At 46.1% G+C, this 13,182-nt stretch overlaps 1 long non-coding RNA gene across 1 annotated transcript; it reads left to right on the top strand.

The window, feature by feature from the left end:
* The first annotated feature begins 8,476 nt into the window (after positions 1-8,476).
* Positions 8,477-11,199, top strand: LOC135913205 (uncharacterized). The gene is made up of 3 exons (XR_010567897.1): positions 8,477-8,535; positions 9,744-9,800; positions 10,869-11,199. It is a non-coding gene; the product is annotated as an uncharacterized lncRNA (long non-coding RNA).
* The last annotated feature ends 1,983 nt before the right edge of the window (positions 11,200-13,182 follow it).

Here is a 13,182-nt window from a genome sequence, read left to right as displayed (position 1 = left end):
GCTGGAGATAGGTAGCGACGTCAAGATTCTCCTCGTCAGTGACGTGCGGCAGCATGGCGTCGAGCGTCGTCGTCGGGTTCCTGCCGTAAACCAACTTGAACGGGGTGATCTGTGTTGTTTCTTGCACCGCCGTGTTGTAAGCGAATGTTACGTACGGCAGGACGGCATCCCAGGTCTTGTGTTCGACATCGACGTACATCGCCAGCATGTCGGCGAGGGTCTTGTTCAGCCGCTCCGCAAGACCATTCGTCTGTGGGTGGTAGGCAGTTGTCCTCCTGTGCCTTTTCTGACTGCATTGCAGAATGGCCTGGGTGAGCTCCGCTGTAAAGGCCGTTCCTCTGTCGGTGATGAGGACTTCTGGGGCGCTATGTCGCAGCAAGATGTTTTCGACAAAGAATTACGCTACTTCGGCGGCGCTACCTTTCGGCAGTGCTTTAGTTTCAGCGAAGCGGGTGAGGTAGTCCGTCGCCACAACGATCCACTTATTCCCGGTTGTTGACGTCGGAAAGGGTCCCAACAAGGCCATCCCGATCTGCTGGAATGGTCGGCAAGGAGGCCGATTGGCTGTAGTAATCCGGCTGGTCTTGTCGGTGGTGTCTTGCGTCGCTGACAGTCTCGGCATGTTCTGACATAACGGGCGACATTGGCGGTCAGGCGCGGCCAATAATACCTTTCCTGTATCCCCGACAGCGTCCGGGAGAATCCTAGGTGCCCAGCGGTTGGATCGTCGTGTAGGGCGTGCAATATTTCTGGACGCAATCCTGACGGGACAACAAGAAGGTAGTTGGCGCGCACTGGTGAGAAGTTCTTCTTTACGAGTAGGTTGTTTTGAAGCGAGAACGAAGATAATCCTCGCTTAAATGCCCTAGGGACAGCGTCGGTATGGCCTTCCAAATACTCGATGAGGTTTTCCAATTCCGGGTCTGCTCGCTGCTGTTCAGCGAAGTCTTCTGCGCTTAAAATGCCGAGGAAGGCGTCGTCATCTTCGTCATCTTGCGGCGGCGAGTCAATGGGGGCGCGTGATAGGCAATCGGCATCAGAGTGTTTTCGTCCGGACTTATAGGTTACAGTGATATCATATTCTTGCAGTCTTAGGCTCCACCGCGCCATCCGTCCTGCAACGCCGCAATTCCGTCGACAACCGCCGCCGCCGCCAGCACGCCCACCCGTCGCCCAGCGCAGCTACCCGAGAAAGACAGACATTTGGCGAGCCCCCGACCACCGCCCCCTCTGCTATCACTGCGGAGAAGCCGGCCATGTGTATCGCCGATGCCCTTACCGCGACTTGGGACTGAGAGGTTTCGCCGTCAACGCGCCGCGTCCACAGCTTGGAGAGCGCCCACGTGACATCGCCGACTACCTCGCCGCTACTCAATGGAGCCCTCGACGACCGTCCCGTTCGCCGTCACCAGGCCGCTACCTGTCGCCGCGGCGCCGACCATACACCGGCCCAGCCCGGGGCCGCTCTGCGAGTCCATATCCGGAAAACTAAAAGCAGCAATCGATGGAGGTGCGGTTGCTGTTCGTCGAACTGACGAAGATCCTCCGCCGCCGATGAAGACGACGAAGAAACCTTCTCGACGACCTAATGACGACACGCCGCCGTCCCGAAGAAGTCGGGAAGCCAAGACTACTCCGACGAAAGACGACTTGACGACGCAACGTTCCAGCTTCAGTTCAACACGACGCAGCCGTGATCCGACGCCAAGACCAAACTGCAACGCCAGACAAAGAACCACCGACCTCGACGTGCTTCTCGACGGCCACGCAGTCGCTGCCTTAGTCGACATAGGGGCCGATTACTCCGTAATGAGTGGACACATCGCCGCCCAGCTGAAGAAGCTTAAGACTGCATGGGAGGGTCCCCAAATTCGGACTGCTGGAGGACACCTCATTACGCCAACTGGAATCTGCAATCTGCACTATTGGGCGAACCTGTGCCCACAAAACAGGCTACACTTGAAGCACAACGATGGCGGCGAACACAGTCGGCGATCGTCGTAAGTCTGATCAGCGGGTCAGGCGCGTCGGCTTTTATACAGCAGTCGTCGAATGTTCCAGACTAATCGTTTGGACCCGCGTGCCTTCCACAAAGTTCTACACCATTCGCGTTACGCGATGAAATCAGATAACACAAGGTTCGGCGACAACAGACAGCTGGGTAGAAGCATCGATAACTTTCCAGAAACGTCGGATACATGCAGGCGCGTCCCTCGCTGTGCGATTACAGTTGTTAAGCGGCGAAACGTGGTCGCCCGATAAAGATAAGTACACGTGTCAATATTGTCGTCGGCTGTATTTATTGTTATCCATCATGTGAGTATGAATGGATGGAAAGACTGCTTGTATGCACAAAATAACGTTTTGGGGGCCAGACTAATACTTCTAGGGGATTTTAACCTGCCTGATGTAAACTGGCAGACATTTGAACACCATTCACCAAGTGCTGATATGCTTTTCGTACTCATACTTTCATTGAATCTCAGCCAAATAGTAACAGAGCCCACACGTGTTCAAAGAACTGCTACCTACACACTTGATTTAGTTTTTTGAGCCAGCATCGCCCGTTAGAGCAAACGTATCTTGAATTCATTAATGGCATATCTGATCATAACATTACTTGATGTGTTGTACCTGCTCAGAATATTACATGTTCTTCCCAACCACGCATCACTTACCCGGACTTCAGTAAGTATTATTTACTTCTTATCTAGTGAATTTACTACCTTTTAAGCACTTTCAATACGTCCCACCGGAAACATCGAAACATTGTGGCATAGTTTCGAATAAATAATCTTTCATTGTGTTTCCAAGTATGTACCTTCTGAAGTAAAAAAAAACGACGAAGCACAATACCTGGATTTCACGTGACATCATTCATGCCAAACGTCAAGTCAAACGTCTGAAAAAATTAATGAAGGTAGCACCTAATCTTTCATCTCGAAGTAATCTTACTCTAGCTATCCAAGACAGGAAATCTAAAATAAAGACAGCGATGTCAAACTTTTACTCAAACACACTCCAAGGATTCCTGAGAAATTCACCAAGTAATTTCTGGAACTACCTTAAACCTAAGGCATCAAGTGATCGCCAAGTGTCGCGCGAAACTATAAAACCGCTAATTCACTAAATAACTACTTTTCTTCTATCTTCGCAACTGACGATGGGAAACTATCTCAAATTGTCATCACCGTTAATAGCTGACTGAGCCTTCTTACCGTCACGGAGGCCGGAGTACTGAACCTTTTCCTAAACCTGGACGCGAAAAAAGGACCAGGCCCGAACAAAATACCCAACGCTTTCTTGAAACGTCAGAATGGACGACGAAGTACCTTTGTATATTCGGCCGATTTCGGCCGATTTCGCTACAAGTACCGTGTGCAAACTTCTGGAACACATCATACTAAAACATATTGGTAAACACGGTTGTAAGTCCAGCGTTCTCCTGTCCGTTTCTGCTTGCTTGTGCTCACGTCCGTACTTGCTGGAAACCAATATACCTTCACTAAAACTTATAACCGTTTTCTTAGAAAAGGGGAGCATGATACCACCATATCAACTAGGCTTTCGCAGAGGCCTTTCTACGATCACTTAACTACTGGAGCTAAACCACGACATATCATTTAATATCGACCAACATAGATAAGCAGACATCCTACTCGATTTCCCGAAGTCATTTCGTCGGGTATCACACAGAAAGCTCATAAGGAAACTTGAGATTACATTAGGTTAGGTCCCATAACTGACTGGATTTGCGACTATCTTACTAACCGTACCCAATTTGTGAAATTTAACCGACAGATTTCCCAAACAGCTCGGGTACAGGCGTACAGGGGTACAGGGGTACAGGGGTACAGGGGTACAGACAGGCCTTGGAACTATCGGCGAAACGAAGCAGAGACACGACGTCTACTGGTCTCTTCGAATTGCTTGGATACTGCAACCCCTTCGAGACCTCCTGTGGCGGTGGACGGGCTGTTATTATGGACTTGTAACGTGTGAGAGACATTCAGGGGTACGTTCGCGTGAAAATATGTATTGCCTCGTCCTAGGAGAGGCTGTTACGAAAAGCTTGGACATCTACCTGTCAAGTGTGACAAGCGTTCAAGCGGTCGTCCCTTGTCGACATAATTGCCCTGTTCTCCTAAGCAGGTTCCTTTTATTCCCCGAGCCAACACAAAGGGACGTACGAAGAGAAGTCAAACTAAAATTCAGGAGGTCGTCAGTGACCACAACACCGCAAGGTATCTTACTAACCGTACCCAATTTGTGAAATTTAACTGACAGATTTCCCAAACAGCTCGGGTACAGGCGTACAGGGGTACAGGGGTACAGACAGGCCTTGGAACTATCGGCGAAACGAAGCAGAGACACGAGGTCTACTGGTCTCTTCGAATTGCTTGGATACTGCAACCCCTTCGAGATCTCCTGTGGCGGTGGACGGGCTGTTATTATGGACTTGTCACGTGTGAGAGACATTCAGGGGTACGTTCCCGTGAAAATATGTATTGCCTCGTCCTAGAAGAGGCTGTTACGATAAGCTTGGACATCTACCTGGCAAGTGTGAGAAGCGTTCAAGCGGTCTTCCCTTGTCGACATAATTGCCCTGTTCTCCTAAGCAGGTTCCTTTTATTCCCCGAGCCAACACAAAGGGACGTACGAAGAGAAGACAAACCAAAATTCAGGAGGTCGTCAGTGACCACAACACCGCAAGCGGCAATTAAGGCGGTCTTGGCACCCGTCTGACCGACCTGCCATGTGTGAGATACGTGCAAGCGGGTGTCCCGATGTCGACATAACTGTCCTCTTCTCCGGAACAGCATGAACCCTTTCATTCCCCGAGCTGACACAAAGGAATGACGAAGAGAACAAAGTCCGAAGCGTAGGAGCTGGATGGCAGAACCTGACGAAAGCTTCCACAGACTCCCGAAGAAAAGGGCGATGACCACAATATCGCAAGGGGCTATTTTAAGGCCGTGTTGGCCCCCGTGTTAATCAGAACCGCTCGAGACGAAGTTAACACATTCTCTTCTATTTTTTTTTCATCATCGCTATGCCCGGCTTCGTCGTAGTTTTCTGATTCTTGCGGTGAAGACCCACGTTACCAGGTCGAAATCGTGTCCGACCGCAGTGAAATACGCGTGAACTACGGGGATCTATTTGACTTAAGAATGTATTCCGTATTCTGCATGCAATTTAGTAATGAATTGCTTCTCACCAACTACCGAAGGCGAAAATTTGACGTAGTGGTTCTGCGGAAACCCGCAAGGTGGAGATAACTAATTAATAAAGAAAAAATCGGACATCCACCTGCTCCTAGCAATTCCTACAAAGGAACCACATGCGCGTTCCTCGAAAGAAAAGCCTCACATTTGAAGAAAAATTCGTCCTGGTCCGGGGCACCAAACTCGGGACCACCGCCTTTCCAGGGCAGCCGCTGTACCATCTGAGCTAACCAGGTGGCTAGCAGATGGCAGGGCGAAGTCGATATTGTCGACAACACGAAGCAAAGGCAAGCGTTTGACGTAGTAGTTCTGCGGAAACCCGTGGATAGAAGTAATTAATAAAGGAAAAATCAGACATCCACACTTTCGTTGCAATTTCTCCACACGAAACCCATACGGGTTCCTCTGTTGCTCATCGTCGTGGCATGGCCAAACTCGGTTGTCTTAATCTTGACCCGCTTACCTTGCCATGGATCAAAAGCTTTCTAACAGCACGATCTCAGTTCACAGTCATTGGCGGTAAGCTTTCAACAGCAGCACAAGTAGTATCCGGTGTCCCCCAGGGAGCAGGTCTTGGCCCGCTTCTCTTTCTTATCTTCATAAATAACTTGCCATTTGGAATAACGTCATCTATTCCCCTCTTTGCTGATGATTGCGTTGTATATCGTCGAATCTCACAGTAGTGATCAATCATTACTACAACGCGACCTAAACCTAATTCAAACTTGGTTGATGGACCCTAATACCTCAAAGTGGAAATGCATGGTTGTTTTGAGCAAAAAAAAAACTAATCAGATTTTTCAGTATTACTTTAATTCGACAGCTTTATCACATGCTAGCTCGCTCTAAGAAAAAAGAGAGTAAAAAGTGAGTCACGGCAACTTGACTCTCTTTTTTCTTCCGTAGACCCACTTTTGCGCGAGTAGAGTCAGAAAACAAGAGTCAACATTTGCGCATGGGTCGTTTGACTCTCAATAGCACGTGAAGAGTCGTCGTGGAAGATCGCGATTCCTCTGATATTCGAGATGAGTCTGGCGAGAGAAAGATTTTAATGCAGGAGAAGAAATACCAGATAACCTCTTCTGTTTTAGGCTGGCCCTCGGGTTCCTGTCCTGGTTTTAATGCGATGTATCATTCTTTCATCCTTGTCATGTTCTGCAATTACTTCGAACTCTATATACTGATTTTCCTTGACCATGCATGTTTGTTGATACCTCACACGCTTAAGCGATAAGTAGTTTCCTATGCTAAGGAAGACCTGGATATGTCGCACTGGATTCTGACCATAAGTAAATATACAAAAAAGTATTGGCTACTAAAGAGAGCACAGCAACGAGATAACAAGTTCAGTAGGCGCACTCAACTGTGTCGATTGTATGTGTAATTCCGCGACTTTAAATTAAATTTTGAAGATTGAAGTTCCAAAATCAAGATCTTGTTATGAGGCGCACGGTAATGGAAAGTTGCAGATTTATTTTCAGCAGCTGGGGTTATTTAGCGTGTATGGAATGCACGCTATACGCGCGTTCTCGCATTCTGACCCCGTTGGAATGCGACTGCCGCGGTTGTGATTGGACCCGACACCTCGAGCTCAGCAGCGCAACACCAAAGCCACTGGGCTACCGCAGTGCGTTGCGTTCCGCGACCAGAAACAAATATTAACGTACTCAACACTGCTTTGGAACCCTCTAGAAATATAAAAAGAAAAATATGGCAGTTTCACCCCAATACTGCATGAACCACTGCACGAACTATTGCACGAACCAATTTTCGTAGTTTCATCGGCTGAATAAACTGCAGTAAACATTCGCTTACTCCTTAATTTAGCAAGCACTGGGTCACGCGCGCACGTGCAAACATCAACAGATCTCACTCAATGATCGCGAACACTCGCTGTCACAGCGTTGGCGTGATGAAGGGCTCGAACGGAGCGGACCGAACGCTTCTGCTGCCTCCTTCTTCAAAGCGTCTCCGAAAAATTGCGCTATCTAAGCGCCCCCCCCCCCCTCCCAGCTTTGCATCCATCGGAAATTATCTCCAAAACAGAGCGAGGGTGGCGCAAGACCGGGCTAGAGCAACGGCCAGAGGAGGAGAAGCGCGCTAAACTAGCGCCTCCCTCTCCCGGCTTGCGCGCGTTTTATCACGTGACCTCCTATAGATACTTGACTTGAGGCGCCCATCCAGCCCGGCCCAGCCTCGAACACTTCCAGCCAACGGCGCGGGATAGGATCTTATCGCACTTGATTTTATACGTAAGCTCACGGTAACACCGACAGATATATTTCGACGGTTGTGTCCATATAACTGATATCGCAAAATTCGCAATAAACAGAAAATTTTACGAGGGACCAACAACGCTGCTTCTCCACGTCGTGATACAGCGGTGAACGATACTTCTGGAAAATGTGTTGCTAAATCTCCGCCAAATGACAACGCTCGCATTTGGTGACAGCAGAACGCAGTCGCAAGAAATTGTGGAGGAAATACCGGAGTTCTGGCAGCTTCAGGTGCACTAGATTATTGAGTAACGTCGGCGGCTTTATGGTTCTACCTTACATCAGAGAAAACTGCACTCGACAGAGATCAAGGGCAGCCGCACCGTTATAGCTAAGCAAATAAGGCACAATTACGCCGCGTCTTCCCACTTCGAGTACGCTCCGGCCACGATGGCTCCGACAGCCCAACGACAGATATTTCAAACGTAACCACACTCGGACGAGCAAATTTTGCTTCTGCGAAGTGAATGTATCGGGTGTTAAATTCATGCCTGTTTCATTCGTGAATATTACTTACGTGACGTAAAATTATCACTGAGCAGAACAGTTTTTATTTCAACGCGAGGAAAGAAAACCGAAACCAGCGCAACTGTTTTGCTCAGTTGTGCGGATAAAATTATCCAAAGCCGAAGCCGTCAATAGCATGACGCCATTCTTCAGTTGTGTTGCATCGCGCCCGAGTACGTTGCCGTTGTCGAGTGGTGGCTCTTTATTCTATGGAGTGGTTCTGAAAGCGCTGCGTTAGGGGAAACTGTAACCAGCACCAGGCGTTGCGGCAAGTTGCGGTGGGAACTTCTGTCCCTGCTGTGTGATTGCGACGAGGAGGACCGCCGCCAGCAGCGGCGTGTCGCCGATTTCGTCTTTGCCGACATCGAGCAAGTGCAGCTCACCGGCCCGCCACAAGCGCCCGAAGTGTTGCGTTTTGCACTGCGTTTTCCTTGTGATATGGGAGATCGCAACGCAGAGACGACCAGGTGCATACGAAAGACTACCAGCGGAGAGTGACCTGTGCCATATTTCTCTTAACCTCTCAGGTAAGCATATCAGCTTTTGTTCGGAGTTTACAAGCGGCGCGTACTCGGCCTTTCCGGTACGGCTACATTTTGCGCCACGTTTCTCTTGGCAGTTCACAGACGTTTCATAGGCATGCGTACGCGTAGGTATGCGAAAATACTACTGGCAGACGGAAGCCTCGGGAGTGCATCTGAAATTATAACAAGGCTGTACTGCCATAGATTAACACCGTTCTTAACGACTCCAATGACGAGTGGCCTGTCGCATCGAAATATCCGTAGAATATCAAGTACTGCGTAACTTGAAGTGTAGATATAATACTAGCAGCAGTGTGACTTTCACTGGCGAAGAGAGGTTGTCGACAAAACTGCTTGTGTATTTTGAAGATTTACTAGCGCTTTAGGTATATTACTGCGAATAATAAGAACGCTACAACGCTGTATGGCAGTGTCAGGCGATGTGGCAGCACAGATATTTTCGTAGCGGTAAGGCTGCTGCATGCACGAGCGAACAGACACAACGCTTTAAAAGCGCTGAAACAGAACAAATTTAATGTGCATTTGGCTGTAAGTCGGAAACGCATTAGCTCACAATATAAGCCGATGTATAATATTATTATTTTTATGTAATCTTTATTTTCACGGTTGTAAATATTTAAAAGCATGAATTTATATAGTAAGCAACCTTTATATAGTAAATCCTACTAGGCTTACAAAACCTGGCTGTGTTATGTAGAGAATTTGGGGTATTCCTACTGGATTTTCTATTTTGAGTCCGGTGTTTTATGAAAAAGGGGGTCTTTTTATTTGTAGTCTTATGTTAGTGCAGGTATTTGGCAAGCTGAAATGAGTTGATTGCAAAGTTGTACCTCCCGGTGAGCTGCATATGAACCAAAGTTTTTCCTGTCTTGGCTATCGTAATGTGCATATAACAATGTTAAGTATATACAGCTGTAGTTGGCTTAGTCGCTGCCGCGTATTTTTTAAAAGTAGAAGGTTATGATTATTTTACTGTTTTCATGCAGAAATACCTTTTTTCTTGTACCAAGAAACGCTCACAGCATTGAATGAAATGACGTGTAGTGTATTTTTCTACTACTTTAATAATGGAAATTTCATCTGTGGTGTATAAGAGATTACTTTACTTTCTTTTGCTAAACAATGCATTATCTGCTCTGCTACTGCTGTTGTTCTATGTATTTTGTCATTTTAAATGTACTTTATTTTAGGTACTCAAGAAATGGCAACATCCAGAAGAAGACGCCATTTTATCCAGCACGTTATGGGTGAGACAGATTGTAGCAGGCACTTTCACACATCTCATTAGCATATGATGCTATTGGTTGTAATTCTTGTGTCCACGTTTGTGGCCTTTATTCATTTCAGCATCATGCAAAGGGTAATAGCGAGATAGAGATAGCGAGATAGAGTAATTGTCCAAAGGAGAGACATGGCTGGAGGAGACGACACACATAAGCCTCCTTTGTCCGTATCTCAATGTTGCGCAGTTACTCCGTCGTTATCTACCAACAAGCCCAAGTTCTTCATCAGCTACATTTACTAATTCTCCATCATTACAATTTCATCCATACAACATTGAAAGTACAGAGGTACACAGGAAGACAGAGACTTGAATGATGAAGAGCCGTAGAACAAGGTGCATCGCTGCAGCGAATGTTTCGACAGAGAGAAGGAGATAAGTTTTCTTGTCAAAGCATTGGCTCCTGTAAAATTTATTGTTCTATCACTATTTACGATTAAAAGACAGCATTATTGCTCTTGCTGAAGTATTATGCATTATGGAATAAAAATTAGCAAGGAGAAATGTCAGGAATGTGCAATTTATTGTGTATTTTAATGCTACAGTGAAAGCCAGAAAAACAAGATGTAGACAACCACATTCTTATTTGTCACTACCCAGTTTGGCCAGCTTCATTCAGAGCTTGCACTTTGTTGCATCAACGACCACTGGAATTCATTACTTGAATTAGCTTAGTGATTTACTTATGTTTAGAGAAGTTGAACTTGTTTTAATGCAGCTTAACGTAGTGCGTGTAAAAAATATACAATGACATTTTAAGTGGTTCGCAGTTGACTAGCAGATCACTTGATGGTATGAGCTCAGGTTTCCACTGAGCCTCCATGCACAAATCGGATGCACATTCTTTTTTTTTTCATTGGTTGGATTTTCATAAGCATAAGTATCATTTCTTCTTCGTCGACGTTCTAGTTGTGTTGTAGGACCTAACTGTTTACATTTATTTGTTTTGGTATCCATGTTACACAGACAGCTGAATTTTTCTTGTAAATTGTGACATGGTAGCACTACGAGCATTTGTGCAAATTTGCTGCAGGTACACTCTGGCGGCTCCCGCCCCTGCATCCTACCGCCACCGTGTCCTGACCACGTCTACTAGGGAGTTGAAGCCTTTGGCGGCTCCTGCCACTGTGTCCTGCCACCACCGTGTCCTGACTACGTCCACTAGGGAGTTGGCAGCCTTCGTGATGGTGCCAAGCAGGCTCGAAGCTGACAGAAAGATTAATGTAAATACATGCAATTTAGTGGCAACTTTTTGAGTGAAGTGGCGTGTAGCCACTCAGCAATGAAAGAATTAACCCTTTACGGAAGAGTGTTGCCTACAGGCAACATCCCAAAAAAGGATTTTTTTCTTCTTGAGTTTAAGTATTGAGTACGAAGTTTCTAGCTAAATGTCTTCGGCCAACACTGAATGACAGGCAGCAAGCGTCATTTGTTGGTTTAGAGCAGGAACACTGGACGAGGAAGTCGAAGTTTGGCACGCGACTCACTGTCTTGTGCAAGCAAGTTCAGAGGAGACAGGCCAATGCAACATATGCAGCTGCAGTGGTGTCGCACATCTGGTGTAAAGCAAATGAAATGGGCACCTATGGTTCACATATGATAAGAGCTGTCTATATAAATTGAAAATGAAGCTGGGTGGCTTCATTGGGGTGAAGCCCACTTCCAATTTCCTGCCTGGGGTTTTCCCTCTATTGCTGAAAAATTTCTGCAAAATATTTTTTCTTTTTGTCGATTATGCTTACTCTTGACGTGTTTTGCATATTTAGATAGAACAATAAACATGTTTTTTCGGTATTTATATCTCTCATCATTAAAGGCTTAACTTCAAACCAGTTTAGACTCCCTGCTATCAGTGCAGCAATGCTCAAGTCCATGTATTTTGTCTTAGCCGCCAAGAGGCTATGTGGATTAGACGAAACGCGATGCAAATTTTGAAACTAGTAGGAGACCACTTGTACAATTTTTTTTTCTTGCTTAACACAAAAACTGCTTTGATAAAGCTTGAGCAATTTAAAAACAATACAGTGTACTTTAACATGGTATTGGGCATAAGTTTACTAGGACTGCCTCAATAGTAAGTATGCCGATAAACTTAAACCAAAACTGACTTTTTTTACTAGTTCATCCTCATCTCGGTGCACTGCTGCATAATTTATCTTCCTGAAACCAGCTTTTGCATACAGCACAAGTCCTAAACACGTGGATTACATAAATTTGCAGCTTTTGCTGTAAGCCAGTTCTATGAAAATAAAGTTAATAAGCTATTTTGTCCATTTTTATTGACGCATAATAAACTGAGCAGTGGCTAATAAGCAGTTAAATTTTTGGTGTAAGGCCTCGCTTTATTGTCCTGAAAAGATTGGCCTTCTTAATGAAGGAACCAATTTTTCGGCTATGCCTTTTATGATGCATAGTTTGGTGCTTTACACAAAATCTCACTTAGTGCTCGCGCCAGTAAAAACGTTTTAAGTTAAGTATTTCTTGAAATTAACATTTGTCTTATATTGAAGGGCCTCCAGTTTTTCAAAAAGAAATTTCAAGTGGGAGTGTGCCAGGTTGGGACAGCTCGCATGGAATAGCCTACTTACACAAATAGGGGAGGGCCATACCCGCTGTGGTTGCTCACTGGCTATGGTGTTGGGCTGCTGAGCACGAGGTCGCGGGAACAAACCCCGGCCCATGGCGGCCGCATTTCGATGGGGGCGAAATGCGAAAACACCCGTGTACTTAGATTTAGGTGCACATTAAAGAACCCCAGGTGGTCGAACTTTCCGGAGTCCTCCAATACGGCGTGCCTCCTAATCAGAAAGTGGTTTTGGCATGTAACACCCCATAATTTAAATTTGTTTACGGAGGGCCATGTACACTTGACTTTATCTTAAGATACTATTATTGATCTACAAAAGACAAAATGAAACATTCCATCCTATAAGCAGTTCTTCACATTCATTTACACTTTTGCACATTTGTATACCTAGAGTCTGGTGACCTGTGTCTGTTTTCATTATCTGCTATGTGCCGATGGTAAACTTTAGGTTTGCCGTATGGTGAAGAATATTTCGGTGCTTATAGATATGGATCCATGTTTTTCAAGTTGCCTCGAAATTTTACCCAAGCCATGCCACACACTCGGGCCCCACCTCTTGCAAACGACGTATAACCAGGCTCAACGCATGAGTGTCGAGTGAGTACGGAGATCAAGCCAACCTGCTGTGCAACCAGCGACCCCTCTACATGTTCCACCTATTTCACAGCTGTACCTCAGCTGCCATCTATACAAACAGCATGACCTGCGAAGATGAATGCTGGGGTGGAGTGATTTGAAAAGACATTCTATTTGTCTCTTC

This window comes from Dermacentor albipictus, chromosome 2, assembly GCF_038994185.2.
Source record: "Dermacentor albipictus isolate Rhodes 1998 colony chromosome 2, USDA_Dalb.pri_finalv2, whole genome shotgun sequence".
NCBI classification, from domain to species: domain Eukaryota; kingdom Metazoa; phylum Arthropoda; class Arachnida; order Ixodida; family Ixodidae; genus Dermacentor; species Dermacentor albipictus.
Note: the sequence above shows the minus strand (reverse complement) of the source record. Positions and strands in the feature narration are given on the sequence as shown.